Source organism: Macrobrachium rosenbergii, chromosome 7 (genome assembly GCF_040412425.1).
Source record: "Macrobrachium rosenbergii isolate ZJJX-2024 chromosome 7, ASM4041242v1, whole genome shotgun sequence".
Lineage (NCBI taxonomy): Eukaryota > Metazoa > Arthropoda > Malacostraca > Decapoda > Palaemonidae > Macrobrachium > Macrobrachium rosenbergii.
In genome coordinates, this window is record NC_089747.1 from 17,938,378 (window position 1) to 17,957,051 (window position 18,674).

Below are 18,674 nucleotides of genomic sequence, written 5' to 3' on the forward strand. Positions count from 1 at the left end.
TATTATCTAGTCTAACTAACTGCACATACATCTAAGTGTACATATGTATGTATGTATGTATGTCTATATTATATATACACATATATAACTTATATTTACATCTACATGTATAATTTTACTGTGTGAAAACAGGACACTTCTTACCATTACTGCCGTAGTAACGTAATTTCAAAGAGACGAACGCCAAAACAACAAAATTTTTGGTTAAAAATAAAGGAGTAAATTGCGACTTACCTTTCCCATCGAGGCAATCTCACCCCTCTGCGGCATCGAATGACCCTGCAAAGACAGAAAAAATGACGTACACATGTAACTTGGGTATACCCAATACCCTGTTTCGTGGTCCCTAATGCTAAAGTTCCAAGATAATTGTTTCCTTTACCTGACCGCATGCCAAACCTTTTGAAGCCCACCCACAAGTTTAAGTAGCCCTCCCATGCCCTCCTGGGTAAAGGGGTATGATTTAATGCAAAAATAAAGAAGGGACCTGCCGAATTGATGTATGTGTCACGTAACCACAAACTCATTTCTTGCATTCCCCGGCTACGTTCAACACTCCCCCCCCCCAACTCTCTCTCTCTCTCACTCTCTCTCTCCCCTTTCGTAGTTTACTTGAAGTTAAAATATTCTCACGGGGGGACAGGTCAATTAACCAACTTACATCTGTAGCTTAGTGTATACTATTAAGTATAACAGAGCATCAATTATATATGTATATATATGTATATATATATATATGTGTGTGTGTGTGTGTATAGACATTAACTAAACGAAGAAAAAACGTAGAAAAAGAATCAGAAAGTATAGAAAAGGAATCAATCAAAAAATATAAAGTGACGGCTCATATGTGTGACCGACAATTTCAAAAGGAAAATGTCCTGGGGACTGTAGGCAAAAACAAAAATTTTACGTAAAAAAACATCAGACATTAAAAAAAGATGTGCTACAATCCAGAAAGAATAACGAATTTCCGAAAAAGTTGTCAACACGTTGATGCAATAAGTTGGCACGCGTCTCTTCAATTAAATGGAAGAGCGACATCAACAGGTTACAAAAAAATAAATGCAGAGAACGGAAAATGAATCAAGTGGTGCAACGTTCTCTTCTTGTTCCGCTCATTCCACAATATCTATAAAAAAAATTCTCGCAGTATAAAGAAAAAAAAAACAAGATAGCATGATTTGCTTTTCCCCTATGGAAGAAATCTCACGATAAATTCTGTACCAGAAAATCATCACCAGAGGCTATAGTGTAGTTCAAAATATGAGAATTGATTCCCAGTCACCAACCAGTGTTACTCACATGAACAGGTTACACCACTCATCAATTAAACACACCTGACACGAACCACTTTTCTGTTCTCTCTCTCTCTCTCTCTCTCTCTCTCTCTCTCTCTCTCTTTCTTTTTTTTGCTTATAACTGTTGATGGGTCAGACAATCTAATGCCTTTGTACCAATACGTATTCTCGAAAAAGAGATGAAATGGGAACTTGAAAATGGTTAAAATTCTTTCCTAAGAGACCGAACCGCCTCAAGAAATGCAATTTTATGATTAAAAAAAAAAAAAAAAACCTTGAGCAAGGAGAGACCTCCATAAACTCTGCGATGTTAACGGGGACACACTAACAAAACGAAAGAGTTCCAAGATGTACAGCGAATCGGAACAATAACCAAAATACTACCCACAGAAGAGATACAGCACAGGCGTCTTGTATGGTAAGATCTACCGAAGCATCGTTGACAAGACGACTTACCAGATTAAATTTCGTCGTAAAGAGAACTGAGCTATGCTTGTAGAGAGTACCAAAAAGAAACATATGCAAACATGTAAACATTAACATCTCTCTTTTCCCCCAGATTGGATGGCATCAGATTTTAAACTGCGATTCTCAGCAAGTCTTTTTGGGAACGACATTCCACTCTGGCTGCGATCCTTCACAGTCAGCTAACTACTATGTCAACGTAGGTCCACTGGAGTCATTGGGAAACGAACTTAAGTCTCCCCTACCAAGACCTGAATCAATCTGGGAATCCTCGGTGATATTTATATTTGTTAGTTAGTAATCTTCCACCGATACTTGGATATTTAATTAAGAGAAAAAATATATGTATGTATGTATGTATGTATGTATGTATGTATGTATGTATGTATGTATGTATATATATATATATATATATATATATATATATATATATATATACACGGTATATATATATGGAGGCAGACGATCCTCTGAAAGCTTGAAACTAAAGAATCTCCTCTATTGGACCTACGTATTACTGACGTCCTCTGTGAAAGTTATATCTTTATTCAGTGAAATTGTGTTATTTGGAGTGTGTAGTATATATATATATATATATATATATATATATATATATATATATATATATATATATATATATATATATATATATATAATACATATATAATATATATATATAATATATATATATATATATATACGCATGAACGTCTTTACATATGCACACACGCACTTATGCATGAATATCAGCGTATAGAGTAAAAACGCCTTAATTAATTCTATTTCGGATGAAAGGACTTGACATTCGGCATACAATTAGCCTTTCGAATAAACATTAGCGACCTCATTTTTAACATCAAAACTGTTTCGCTTTTCCCCATAATCATTTCTGCGAAGCGAAAATGGTGTAGGGCAACTCGACGTAAAAGCACAATGCGAATGGAGGTGTTAACAATTCCATTAACTAACTTTCAGCCTCGTTAAGAAAAAGACTAAATATTTCGTTTCCTCTATATGAAGGAAGTTTGCTAAAACCTTAAAGCTTTTAATAATAATAATAATAATAATAATAATAATAATAATAATAATCTGTTCTGCTGGACACGAATATGATGGACCAGTTTCGATCAGCACACCGGGCACTTGTTTTCTTTTTCTCATCAGTACCATCGATACTTTATAGTCCAGTTAACATTTGTCTCCCACAGAAGCGAAGAGATGCTCTATAAGGTGTATCCCTTCTGTTGACATATCTAAACAATGTATGAAGCATTAGTTAGCCTGTTACATCCCTTTATTTCCACTTATGGATGAAGTTAACTCCTGTGATCCCATAATTATCCACATAACTGCTTGTTATCGTAATCAATATACTTGGGTTTCATATATTTTTTTCCTAATGCAAGTGGCTTCATATAGGACAAGTATTCTATAAGTACTGTTAAAGCAACAAATGTCCCCTATACTGAACCCCAACCAAACTTTCGAAGAGCAATCTGACTGATGAAAACTGACAGCCAACAGCCGTTCTCCTTTCATGTCTTATGTATCAGATTTGACTAAAATCACTTCATAAGTTTGACAGATGCACTGACGAACACGAGACAAGGAGGAAAAACAAACGAGCGGCCTCCTTCAAGTACACAAAAGACTGATGCTCTACTTCTGTACTAAGTGTGAATGAAACAATTTTAATTGTATGGTTGAAAATGCCATGACAAGGTAAGTGTGAAAAACGCGCAGACGGACTGACACAGATGCCAGGCTCCCTTCACTTACCCCTATGCTTGTTGGTCTACCTTTGTACAAGGTTTAACACAGGGATAAGAGACAGGCGACCTCGCTTCACACACATTCATGCATGATGGTCAACTTTCGTACAAGTTAGACAGGACTGCCTTCGACCGTTCAGGACGAACTGCGGTAAAAAGGTTAGTGTGACAGACACACTGACAGGCAGACTGACGGATGATCTTCCTTCGTGCATATCTTTGCATAATGGTCTGCTTTATACCAAGACAGACCAAAATCCTTTCAACCGTGTAGATGTTGCGATGACAGGGTAAGTGTGACAGATACACTGACAGACGGCCAGACTGATGCGATCCCTTCAGACATACTTACGCATGACGGTCTGCCTTTCAACCAAGTTTCCCTGAAATCCCCTCAGCCATGTAGAGGAAGTTTTGATCACAAGGTAAGCGTGACAGCCACAGGACGAGTACCGTTCATGCTGTACCAAGTTTAGAAGGAATCCGTTAAACTGTGTAGGGCAAAGGTGTCATACTCAGAACCCTTCTACGGCCTATTCCTATCTTAGTTATCGTCTCGACGGCCAACAAAGGTTCATGATATATTTGTAGGACTGAAACTCTCAGCTTTCCTCGATGACTTACCTAGCTTACGCTATTGATAAATATATATATATATATATATATATATATATATATATATATATATATAATGTGTATTTATTAACCTAAGACTAAAATTTTATATAAAATTTCCTCTGAGTTTTTAATCATAAGAGCTCTATTCTACCAGTTAATTGATTTTTTTATAAGCATGTTTTGGTTGTGGCGATATTGCTAACTGTTACAAATTAAATCCATAATTAAGATTATGAAGCATGGTAATTCAATCAGTCTCTTTGTCCTAATCAAATTTTACTAATCTTCGTAACGGTCGCATTTTTAGAGGTTGATAAATTATGTCATCAGCTCACTTAAAAGCATCCCAGGTGCCAAATTTTGCAATGATACGGTAAGTGTGACGGGCTTATGCACACTACCTTTGTACCATTTTGACTGAAATCACTTCAAACATGCGGGATTTCAGATTGCAAGGTAGGCATGACAGGCACACTGACAGACAGATTGGGATGAACTCTCTTGATGCTGAACTACGTATGACTGGAAGCCCTTAAACCTTGTAGGAGTTGCGATGACAGGGTAAACATGATGGATGAAGAACATCTTTGTTCCAAGTTTGACAGGAATCCAGGCAATCGGTGGGACAGACTCAGTGACGATCTCCTTTAACTGTTTAGGAGGACGGACAGGAACAAAAAAATCATACCTGCACATCTGTTTATGCAACTGACACAAGCCTCACTGGCAGCACATCAGCCTCCTGAAGTACACTGCGGCGTTGTTGTTTTGGATTAAGTTAGCCGCGCGCTAGCATGAGCTCTCACTTCTAGAGCAGCCTGTGAACACTACCATTCATCTCAGTTTTAATTACTTCCTGGGTATTTCTACTTCCGTGCCAACATCTCTACTATCATTTACACCCACATCCGGATCTCCCGCTAATCCTCCCAGTTTCTATTATTGTTATTATTAAATCAGTTGGCTTTGGGTCCAGAAACACTACTATTAAATATGATAAAACCGATATGCACTGCCGTTTTCATTCCTTCTTTTTGCTCGCTTGTCCATTCTAAAAAAAAAAATTTATAAAATCGTAAAGCAAAACTAAAATAATTCAAACTTCAATCATACTTAGAACAGGCTGTATACCAGTGGAAAAAAAACATGACAAGGAAAAAAGAAAGGTGAAGTACCCAGTGTTCGATAATTGTCAGCATCCAGAGTTCGCTCACCCGCTCTTGAATGAATGTCCAAGTAGACGAAGGAGACTGACATCAAGTCACTCTACCCTTTACGCTGAAACCCGTCATTTGTTCCCAACTCCCGGTAAAGGGACAGCCGAAGGCGATATTCTGAAGGGACGGGCAATTTTCGCCATCTGCCATCGTCCCCCGGAGATAAACTTCCCGTTAAAACTTCCCTCTAGATGCAGAGAGAGAGAGAGAGAGAGAGAGAGAGAGAGAGAGAGAGAGAGAGAGACTGGCAATTACGGGTAATGCCGCCACTGATAGAAATCAGATCAACAAAGTTGGCGGTCGAAAACAACAACATCAACAACAACAACAACAACAAAAAAGTTCCATTAAAATGTAATGAAAAGTAAACACTACACTTTTATCCAAAGAGGATTTCTTTTTCACGCCCAAAAGCAGGATTTAAAAAGACCGAGCCTTAATTAGCTTCCTTTTATTTTTACCTGCATGAACACAAACATGATGCGAAGCCCAGCTTACAAATGATGTCATTTTATAAACTTTATGGAAAAACAAAACATTGCTAAAGGATAAACAACCTCTCCTTTCATGCGTAGCCAGTAACATTAATGAATACTTTGCTAATTTATATTAAACTTAAATATATATACAGTATATATATACATATATATATAATATATATATATATATTGTATATATATATACATATACATATATCTATGCATAACCTTTCAGCTAGTATATAACCACGATGCCAGTCATGTGTTTAAAATACACATATTACATTACAGATACACAAAATCAAACAATTACTTAGGAAATAATGGAAGTGTGTATATATCGTGCTTTAATCTGTTTTTTTTTTTATTTGGAAAGAATGATGATTATTGATTAAGAAAAAAAGGCTTCATTGAATAACTCAAGACAATACGACAATACGATCAAAGAAAAATTAAGTTATTCAATGTGACCTGATTCACAATCACGAGTTAACAACACAACCCTTCTTTTGAAATTATTACAGTGCGCAACGAAATCAATTTAAATATGATCTAACAGAAATAAAGTATATTCCAATAAGGTAAAGAAATCTTTGTGTCCTTGGCTGTGTCACAAGAGAGAGAGAGAGAGAGAGAGAGAGAGTCAGTGAAAGACAGCATAAAGGTAAATTCTATCCTGTTCTTGGGTCGCCTTTAGAAATCCGAATCAGTTGAATGTAACTTCTCCTCCTTCCTGCTTGTGTAACAGACCTGGCAGACAATTCCTACCAAGTCTTGGCGGCTTTTCATTTCCTTTTCTCCAGACGTAGCAAAAGCGACATTTATAAATATACATCTGTCTGCGTAATGTCTGAATACGAGAAGGCGCCGGATAATGAATCTCTCTCTCTCTCTCTCTCTCTCTCTCTCTCTCTCTCTCTCTCTCTCTCTCTCTCCTTTTAATATAGCCTTTACTTCAATTTCCTTCTGTGTCATACTGAATGCATTCTGATTTTAAAAATAATAAGGATTTCACATGTTTCCAATATAGTTTATGCACCAACATGCACTCAAAAGCACACAGACATTACATAATATTATACATATATATATATATATATATATATATATATATATATATATATATATATATATATATATATATATATGTGTGTGTGTGTGTGTGTATATATATATACACACATTATATACTGTATATGTATATATATGAGTGTGTGTCTGTGTGTCCGCGCGCGCGCAAGCCATAATAACTCTTGAACGTTAATGGTACAAGGCGAAGAGCAGGCACTGGTTTAAGAACATACAAACTGAAATAAAACTTCAAATGATTGGATTGGTCACATCTAAAATTCAAATGACTCAGAAATAATAAACAAAATCGAAACGTCAACCTTGGGGTTGTGAATGTAAAAGTATTCTCGCGCGCGCGCGCGCGCACTTGTGTCTACGAGTAAATTGAAAACAAATAACCGGACTTCTCTTGTGACCTTCAAATAAGTTCTAAACTCTAGCGCTGAAAAGCCAAAGTGAGTTGAAATCCATTTATAAATTCATCGCCGCGTAAATTTTGCTACGTGTTACCTCTAGTCATTCTGTTCTTTTTTCGTTTATTTACTTCTCATTTTTATTACTTTTCGAAATTCAAAACTTGTTGCCTCATTATTTTTCGTTCGAAAATTTTGTCAACAATTTTAGTGTCTTATTACATTCCTGGAATTTATTTCTTCTTATGCAATTAAATGAAGTGATTTTAGTCACAAATTTTAGCTAAGCAGGTAAATTAAACTGACGTTTATGTTCACTAGTATTCAAAAAAGCATTGTGACAAAAAATAAAAAAAATTCACTTGTAAACCTATGTGTCAGTAGTGAACGTAATGGTATGGCATCGTTAATAATAATAATAATATAATAATAATAATAATAATAATAATAATAATAATAACAGAAAGCATTCAGCCAAAGGAATCCGAGGCAGGCGAAACAGTAGTAGCACATAGTCGGAATCAAACAACACAAGTAATGGGATCAAATCTAGCACGAGTAATCGCCTAAGTCAATAATTCCTGCTTCAATACGATTGCGTCACAGCACACAACCACTTGCAATTTAAGCTAATGCAACGAGAGCAATCTTCCGCTACACTCGATACATATCTGCAGCGTCAGCAAATCATGTTGGGGTTAGGTTATTGGAAGACTCTTGGAGCTGACTTTGTTGAAGGAAGTGTAAAGGAAAGCGTAAGACATGTTACGAAATAGAAACACTAATAGAATATAGGCAGATCAGATTGATTTATTATATTTGCTTGCGTCACTTACATCAGACACTGACGTCGAATCAAAAATTGATTGTTGCCCGATGACTTAATGTAATCGACGCATGAGCTGGAAATATACTCGTATATATATAAAATAATCAGCGATAGTAAAATTAATTGCTAAAAAGAATATCAGGCTGAAAAGACTAAACAAATAAATCAATGAATGACCGATATTAAAAAAATATTTGTGTCCGTGAAATAAAACCTCATGACTGACCCCAACAACCACTGAACAGCTGGAGAGCATCCTATACCCGACATGAACCGGAAGGAATCCTTTACATTATAAGTAACCATCACGATGACGCGCATTCATTCTTCTGTAGATCTTATCCTGGGAATCGTATGCAGGATGTAAGAGTAGACATCACTGCGCAGCTATGACAGTAATTACGCTCAAGGGATTAAGACTTAGAAAAATTACAACCTACGGAGATTCGGTCCAACCAAACGCTGGACCAAATGAAGGGGACTGATAGGCAGCTGAGGGGTGAGACCCTTTCGCCCCCATTTTTTTTTCTTCCAATATCCCTCCCCCAAGGCCCCCACATCTCTACTCCAATCCGCAGGTAACTTCCTTTCCTCGATCCCGACAGGATTCCCTTCGGATAATAATTCAAGAACTGGATTCAAGCGGCCTAATTCGAAAGCGATGTTCAATTTACCTGACGTGGTGTGACCTTTCGGGGAGATAATTACCTAGTTCAGTATTTATTCTCCCGGCCCGGACCCTTAATCGAGCCGACAGGAACCGGCGGGCTTCCTAGCGTGGAGAAAAATAGAATCTAATTCAATTACGAAATACATTTCTGATTGCTCCTTCGTCCTAAGCCGCGATTTGAGAGGCAAATCCTCTTATTCGGTGGACGTGCAATATAACGCTTCACGGAATACACAGCCCTGCTCAGCACCTTATTTTCTGGCGCTCTTTCCATGAACCAGCTGAAATTATCATCCTTTGTCTGTGATGAAATCTGAAATTTAAAATCGATTGCCTAGAGTTAACTTGTTTCTAGAAAACTCGTAACTAAAAATAAAAAAAAACTTATCCTAATAAAGCTATAATAGATGGTGCAGAAAACCGATAAACTGCAATCAAGGTCAATAAAATTATGTATTATTTCAATTCCCATCATTCCTTAGCTTACAGACTGTGCACCACATCGACAACAAGAAAATGGCTTTCATGTGATATTGACAAATATTTACTTTTAAAAGAGGCTGATACGCGAAAATAATTCTTTTAAATGTCTTAATCCTACAGAAACTGATCGTTTGCAAGGAAATATGAGATGTATTTTTAGTCAGTTATACTGTAGCAAATTACTGTGCTCAAGGGTTTTCTGTTTTGACTCTCGTTCATTATCTCAGACAATTCACTAGAATGACGATCGAAAAAATATCGGTAGATATAAAATACTAATGAAAGTTATATTTAAATAACTGCATAATTTTCAAGTCATATTTTCGTGTTAACACCTAATTTCTGTAAGGATTAAGATATCTGACAAAAATTTTATCTCGTATATCTGCATCTTTTAATTGTGAAAGTTTGTCAACATCATATGAAAGCAATTTTAATGCAGGTTACGTGTTGCACAGTCTCTAAGTTAAGGAATGGCATGAACTGATAAATTAATAATTTATTCTACTTTGATTGCAGTTTATCAGTTTTCTTCGCCATGTACCATAGATTTGGTACGAATATCATTGCATCAAAGCAACACTTCTTTAATAAAAAAAAAAAAAGACATACACACACATGATCGCCCTTGAAATTGCCGTATAAGCAAAGGTGAGCCCATTACCAGAGAAGGAAATATTGCAGTGTTCCGACAATGAACTAGTTACAAATCGCCCCCCGCCCCCTCTCTCTCTACACACACACACTCGTAAATATTATATATATATATATATATATATATATATATATATATATTTATATATATATATATACACGAGTATATATATATATATATCTATATATATACATATATATAGTGTTAGTGAAAAAGATGTAATGTATATAAAACCATATATTGCACAATGAGCTATATTTGGCTTAACATTGAGTACCGTATGTAAGTATAAACACACCTATATTTTTATAAATTATATATATATATATAATATATATATATATATATATATATATATATATATATATATATATATATATATATATATATATATATATATATATATATATATATATATATATATATATATATATATATATATATATGTATACATATATGTTATATACAGAATTACTGTGTAACTTGTAAGATTTTCGCTCGTGGCGAGCTTAGGTTTAATAAGACACAGGGCAGCGAGAAGACTGGAAATCATGTCTTCTATTTATTTGATTTTATGTACCGAAACGTTGGTGTAAATAAAAAAAAGATACGATTTTCCGTCTTCTCCCTGCCCCGTGTCTTATTAAACTTAAGCTCGCAACGAGCGAAAATCTTGCAAGTTATATAATATTCCATATATAACATATGTATACATATAATATATATATATATATATAATTTATACAAATATAGGTGTGTTTATACAGACATACGTATTCAATATTAAGCCAAATATAGCCCGTGTGCAATACATGGTTTTATATACATTATATTTTTTTACTAATTTTGCAAATAGCATTTTCCTGCTGTCAATTATTAAGTCACCTTTAATACCGAATTCATAAAAGCTCCGGAAATATCTTAGACCCAAATGAATTTATATATAAGTTCACCTACCCTAACCAGGTGTCGAAAACTTGCCTTTCGGGTTGGTACATGAAAAGTGGTTACTTAATGCATTCATCCACCGGGCGAGATCAATTACGACTCTGAGGTACAAAATCCTGTTGAATTCAGGTTCTAAACTTCCAATCGATATCTATCCACCTCCACTTTGAGAGGCCAGTATAACACTAGACAACCTACCTATCTATCTATCTATCTGTATACATATACATGTGTGTATATATATATATATATATATATATATATATATATATATATATATATATATATATATATATATATATCATATATTATATATATAATTATATATATATATATATATATATATAATGATGTGTATTACTTTGTCACTAATTTACTCATGACATTCTTATACTTTCAAGTAAAAAAATAGCCCATTAATACGGAACTCCTTAACCTTGTGAAACACTATACACTCAAAAGATATTGTATATGATGATAACTGCACATGTTCCTAGAAAGCTTCGATTCTATAACCGTTCCAGTTGACTTTAAGCACTCAGTCATCGAGAAAGCTACGAATTGATTCCTACTCTGGTGTACATATTTCTGTTAAAATTCAGGTTCTGTATTTGGGTTCGAAATCAAGCCATCTCCATCAAAGACCTGGCCATGTAAGTAAACTAGTTTGTCATTAATTTTGCACGTGATATTTTCATACTTTAATATATGAAGCCAATGCTATGCCATTGATATCAAATTCCCTTTACCTCATGCCATCGAAACATTACTATTTTGGAAACAGTTACATTCAAGTACAATAATCTTTGGAAGTGAATATTGTTCCAATCAGTACAGTGATAACAATATTTATGTAATTACATTTTAATATGAATAAGATATGGTAGGCAAAATTAGTTAAATTAAAATGCTGTACTTTATGAAAACAGTATTTCTCTCTCTCTCTCTCTCTCTCTCTCTCTCTCTCTCTCTCTCTCTCTCTCTCTCTCTCACTTACCAGATCCTCGTCCTGCCATGTAATTATCAAGTTTATTAATCATAATCTAAACAACAGGGCAGCTCCCCAAGAATAAATCAGTTTCATTAGTCTCAACAATATTTGGGTTTCACAAAATATTTTGGTCAAGGGAAATGGGCAGATGCTAACATTACTTCTTCTGCGGCTCCTACAATAACGTAGGCCTTCCCGGCCTTAGCATACAACACCAACACAGATCGATTTTTTGAAAAGATTTCTTCTGGTTTGTGAATATTCAACCTTATCATTGTTCTTTGAGGAGTGATAGAAAAAAAAAATAGGCACATGTAGGCTAACCAACACATACATGGGTACGTATGGATACAAAGTCATTATATTAGCATAAGCATTGCCAGATATCTAGCACGTATTCGTTGTTACTGATAGAATTGCGAAAACCTACCGTACTATACTGTTTGACACGCAGTTTGGAAGAATTTGCTATGACGCACTTTACACCGTTTGTGTGTTTTTATGGATGTTAATGCATAGCACACAGTACACTTATATCCATACATATACCAAGGTTATAGAAATTTATATACAAGCATGCATACATACACATGAAGGAATTTCTTCGAGAACACTGACGCCAGGGGTTCGAAATCCAAAATGGAAAAGGTCACCTTCTCCAATGCAACTGAGTAGTCGGTCACTCTGTAGTACCCAAGAACGAACCAGGAGAGGCAGGCATCAGTGACTCATGATCTTGGAATTTCTAGTTAACGAAAAAAGCGTAACGCTTGCTCTGCCAACTCGTTATGGGTACTTTTAATAATATATATGTAAGAGGCAGGCGATCACAATACACAAAAGGAAACAAAGATAAACACAAATGCCCCTATACTAGGGCAAGTTTCATGCCCATACATGACATGTGTGAGTACACGGCACTGGATTAACTCAGGAAACAAGTACTTTCCGGACGATGCAAGCGATACAATCAGAAAAATAAATCGACAACTATCCCGCGTATGAGATCATCTTATTTCCCGAGACTTATATTCCAATATTGTCTGTAAATGTGTATATGAAAATATCAACCTTAGGATGTATGTCTGCACGCTCGAGGAGGGTAAAATACATTTTGTCATATGGCGTGGTATATTTCTAAAACACTCGTACCATTCTCTTCAGCAGTGCGTGTATATCTATACTTTACCATTTCTCTGTGCCATTTCCTTTACCATAAATACTTCAGCCCTTTATCGTATTCCGAAACAGTATTTATTTTCCTATCTTTCTCATTCTCTCTCTTCCTCAACTCCATCACCAGTTCCATCTCCATCAGTGTCTCCTTCCAACCTTATCACCTTCCTTCCTTGTCTCTCCCTCCGTCTCGCTCTCTCTCTCCCCCCATCCCCCGAACGCTTCCTCTCCGGCGTTCGTTCGATAGACAAGAACAGGGTTCTCCTCTTTTCTTCTCCTTTTCCTAAGACTTCCGATTATCTGCTATATACATTTTTCTTTCTCATTTTTTGTATAGTTACTGCTCTTAATGATTAGACTAATAACAATAAAATAAAGAATCATAATGCACGAAATAAGTAGATAAACATACTGAATATTAAGCATATATATTCTACCTACACAAGTGCCTTTATACAGCTAAGACAGGTAAATGGGAATACCAGCATTAATATACTATAATATATATATATATATATATATATATATATATATATATATATATATATATATATATATATATATATATATATATAATATTATCATACATATGTGCGTTGTTGTGTGGGTTACACTTTGACCCACCAAAATATCACTCTTAAATCTTTTATAGACAACCTGAATACATACATATATATATATATATATATATATATATATATATATATATATATATATATATATATATATATATATATATATATATATTCACCTAGGTATGTACAAATTGTGCGCGCACATATAAATGTAGGTAAAGCAGTGCATTATACTACCGACAACAGGTTTTCCTGTACCACAGCGTAAGTGATTTTTAGTTTCGTACTTTGAATATATACTGCTGCAAAATCCTCATGATGAATGATCCTTCTTTGCAGTGCACAGAAGGTTCAGTGTGTCGAGACCTTTGCTATCACACTATAATCTGAATCTGAGGCTACATCTCACTGTTTTTAAAGAGCGCAAAGAAGTGGACGCCTTCCGCTCTTGTCATTTTTTTTTTCTCTCAGGTAACATTTGATCGTCCTTTCCTGTTATAATGTTCTCTTTGACCTTCGATCTTCCGCTCTCACCGTGTATAGAAGAAAACTTGGTGGCAATACTTTTCATTAAAATTACCTTTGTTTAGAACGTATTCGGTAAAAGTTACATGGCACATAAAATTTAATATTTAGTACTCTATTTACTGATTTATTGACATTATTTAAGTAAGGTTCTATAATTGGTTGTAAGTGGATTTTCCGTTAATTCCGTACATGTGCGCATATATACATATACATATATATATATATGTGTGTGTGTGTGTGTCTGTGTTTGTGTGTGTGTGTGTGTATGTGTGTGTGGATGTACTCTACAGTGAAAACAAAGGAGAAACCAGAGAGGAAACAAGGAAATAAAGTTCTGAATTTCCCCCAGCAGTTTCGCTTTCCATCAGGCCTCTTCCGGGGAACTTTATTGACTAATAATCAGTTTACGATTAGTCAATGTGTGTGTGTGTGTATCTATACCTTACATAATTTCCGTTTCTAAACAATACACAAACTAGTAAGAGGTACCACAAAATACGCACCCGTATAAAATCGCAATTCTAAAGAAGCAAAAACAGACTTAATGATCAAAACCAATTGTTATAAAAACAATGCCACTTCGTGACTGCTTTAAATGGAACCAGGATTCGCCAAGCCATCATTTTTTTATCTAGTTTTTTGTTTATTTATAATCTGCTTGGTTTTTTTTCTGTTAAAATGAAGAAAGAAAAACTGACACTGAAACACAAATTAACCTTTTCATAATTTTTTTATTTATTCTTGTGATATTTTTTCATTTATTTTCTGCATTATTTCTTTCTACAAGTTTAATGCTGTTATTTTAATAACGGGAAATTATTCTGCCCTACCTATTTGTTTCTTTTTACTTCACACTCATACCGTTTTTACCGCTTATGTATTAAATTTTCCTTATTACGCGGTGCAGCTGGAGTTCCCATTATCCAATTACCAGAATATGAAAAAGGAAACTTTAAGTTCTGTAATTTTCAGAAACCCGTCAGTCACGTGATCTATTACATCTGACGACAATTCTCTTAGATTTATGTGCAGGATTTTCCCGTCAAGAGATCTGCCTCTTACAGACAACAATTTTCAATTTAACGCTCATTAAATAATACCCACGGCGCTGTTGACGGTTCGTCGTCTTGCCGGACATTCTCATCTTTCCTTTACTTTAATATTTTTATATACTCAAATTTTCTAGGCTCTTCTCTTGTGACTGATATTTTGTGTGTGCGTCTGTGCGGAAGCATGGAAGTTAATTTCGTTTGTTATTAGATACGCTATGTATGTGTGTGTGTATGTATATGTATATATATATATGTATATATACATATATATATATGTATATATACATGTATATATATACATGTATATATACATGTGTGTGTGTAAAATTTTCCCTCCAGAATTCTATCTTAAACCCCTTTTTCATTTACACAAATCTTTTCTCGAAACACTAGTAAATCTTTTTCAGCGTTGCTACCCTGGCACCACATTATCGTTTCAGTCCTCTTTCCAAATTTTATGAAATTTTACTTTTTCTCTCAAAATCTTTCAAACAATGTACACTGTTTCATAATTGGAAGTTATTATCATCATCAAGAGTATTCACTACTCTCCAAATGCCATCACAAAAAACTACAATAACTGACAGTTTTATCTCTCCGTCCTATGAAAGAAATGGAACTGAATTCCTGGCTACAAAATACAAATATTTTTCAATGTAAAATATAAACAAATAAATTTGTATTCCCATAATGGACATGAATATGAAGAACTATCGCATTAATTGTCAAAAATGGGAGTTACCGAGCTTGGGGGAAAAATCTATTTCGAGAGATTAATGAAAAGTGAGTTTTCACATAAAAACCATAGATTAACCTTCATATAAAAATACACAGCCCTTCTTAATTAAACTTTGCTCTATTAAATTTCAATTACCAAATGAATTCTAAACGTGAAGTTAAAAAGGGGAACTCGAGCGTTCTTAATTCTTAATGTATCGTGTTTTATTTCATCAGTGAATATTCATGACATTCGTTCCTTTTACAATACCAGTATTATTGTTGTTCTCGTTGTTGGTAATAAATAATGTATACAATATCCCGAATATCATGATCATCAATAAAAGGAACAACATCAATAATAATAATAATAATAATAATAATAATAATAATAATAATAATAATAATAATAATAGCGATATTCCAGGCTTCATACAACTCCAGACCCAACCCGCGCAACTCACATTACTGGAAACATCCAGTCATGAATTAAATAGCAGAGCGTACTAGCCTACCTAACACAATCACGTATATGCATTTACCACCACATGATTTTACGTATAACAAATAGCATCGAAGCCCTCAAAGCGTAAGTGTCTCTCTCTCTCTCTCTCTCTCTCTCTCTCTCTCTCTCTCTCTCTACCTGAACAGATTGCATTTTTGTTCGGCAAACAGTAACAAAAAAAAAAAAAAGTTTTGAAGAGATGAATGGAATTTGTCAACGGGAACCCCACAACCACCTCACCCCTTTAACATCTGTAGTAAGCGATTCACTTTGCATGCCACTCTACATAATTCAACTACAGCTGTCAGGAAATTAATAACACAGGCGGCGCCTATCAAAAATTGAGCCTTTATCCGGCTGGTTTAATAAACGATATAGATAAAAAAAAACGTAAAAAAAAAATAATCTCGCACCATCATTCAGTGGTGTATGAGTGAGGCTTTACTTTTTGTATTTATCTTTTATTTTATTCTTTCAGCTAGGTGATCACAGGACGGGGTGTTAGGGGAAGAAGATGGATGGGTGGTGAATGGAAGGGGAAGTGGTGGAGGTGCCACATAGCTGGGGAGGATTTTCCCCATCTATCGGCTCTGAGGAGATTTTCACCTGCGAGGATCAATCACGGACGCGTATTCCTCCACATCGGGAAAAAAGGTCCGCTGAAAATTTGAGGGACATCCTAAAATGTAGCGGCGGCCGAATGGAAAGTTTCAGCCGAATAACAAGAAGTACTTTTCGTGTTGATGTATTCATGTATGTAGATAGGTATGTATATACACATACATACGCGCACACTTATATATATGTGTGTATAATATATATATATATATATATATATATATATATATATATATATATATATATATATATATATATAGACATACATATATATATATATATATATATGTATGTAGGTAGGTATGTATGTACACATACATACACCACACACACACGCATATATATATATATATATATATATATATATATATATATATATATATATATATATATATAAGTGGATGGCTACAAAAAAGTGAAACTACTGTAATCTCCATAGGGTCATTTATTTAGTTTATATATCACGTTTTCCTTGCACTGATAGAAGTTTCACACACAAAAAGAACACAATCATATTATATATAAAATCTTCCAGCTACATTTACGATTAGCTTAAGAAATCTTTCTAACATAAGAATGTATGTGCATGTGTGTGTATATATAATATATATATATATATATATATATATATATATATATATATATATATATATATATATATATTTATATTTATATATATATATATATATATATATATATATATATATATATATATATATGATAGGTTTGCTTAAAAAGCAAATGGATGTTACAGACTAAATACACACACAAAACAAACATAACAAACATCTCACACGTCTCGAACTCTCGCCATACCCGCGCAATAACTTCTCTCGCTGCTGGGAAGAAACGGCGTTGGGTCGGGTATGATACATGAAACATACGTACCGGGGTGTAAGCGATGTCAGGCAGGGCAGCCGATCGAGACCACAGGTCTACCCAAAAGCCAAATCAAAAGTCCTTCAAAGAAGGCATCGTGCTTACCCCATACAAAAATGGGAATAAAAGCACGTTAAAAGAAAAAAGAAGAAAGATATATATATATATATATATATATATATATATATATATATATATATATATAATCATACCTTATCAATGATACCCGTTCAACAAAATGGTAGGATTCCCCCTCCTCTCTCTCTCTCTCTCTCTCTCTCTCTCTCTCTCTCTCTCTCTCTCTCTCTCGTATACCCATTCAGTTCTTTATAGTTTTTACTCATAACAACTGAAGTGCATGTAGCATCAATTTATTCTTTTTCCGACTGCCTGATCCCATTTATATTTCATTTATACTCGTATATATCTTGATTTTGCAGCCATTGAAGCCTTCTTCACCTGCAATTCAGCTATAATTATTTCACGTGAAGGTCTGCCCTGAGTAAGAGTACAGTTACACACACACACAAAAACAGAGACGGCTGATCAGGCAAGGCAAATAAATATCACAAAATACGCGGGTAGTAAGGAAACCCACATCACTTCAAATGATAAACTAAGGGATAATCTTAAAAAAAATAAACAAAATAAGAGGAAACTTGTAATAATCACAGAGAAGCACTGGAGAATCATCCAGCAAAATAACTTCGAAACC

The 18,674-nt window shown here is 34.6% G+C and overlaps 1 long non-coding RNA gene across 1 annotated transcript in view; it reads right to left on the bottom strand.

Annotated features, from left to right (window-relative positions):
- Window positions 1–233: 233 nt before the first annotated feature.
- LOC136840509 (uncharacterized) overlaps window positions 234–18,674 on the bottom strand; it is a 275,415-nt gene continuing 256,974 nt past the window's right edge. Inside the window, exon 4 of the long non-coding RNA XR_010853624.1 lies at window positions 234–279. This is a non-coding gene — a long non-coding RNA (uncharacterized lncRNA). The remainder of the gene's footprint in view (window positions 280–18,674) is intronic.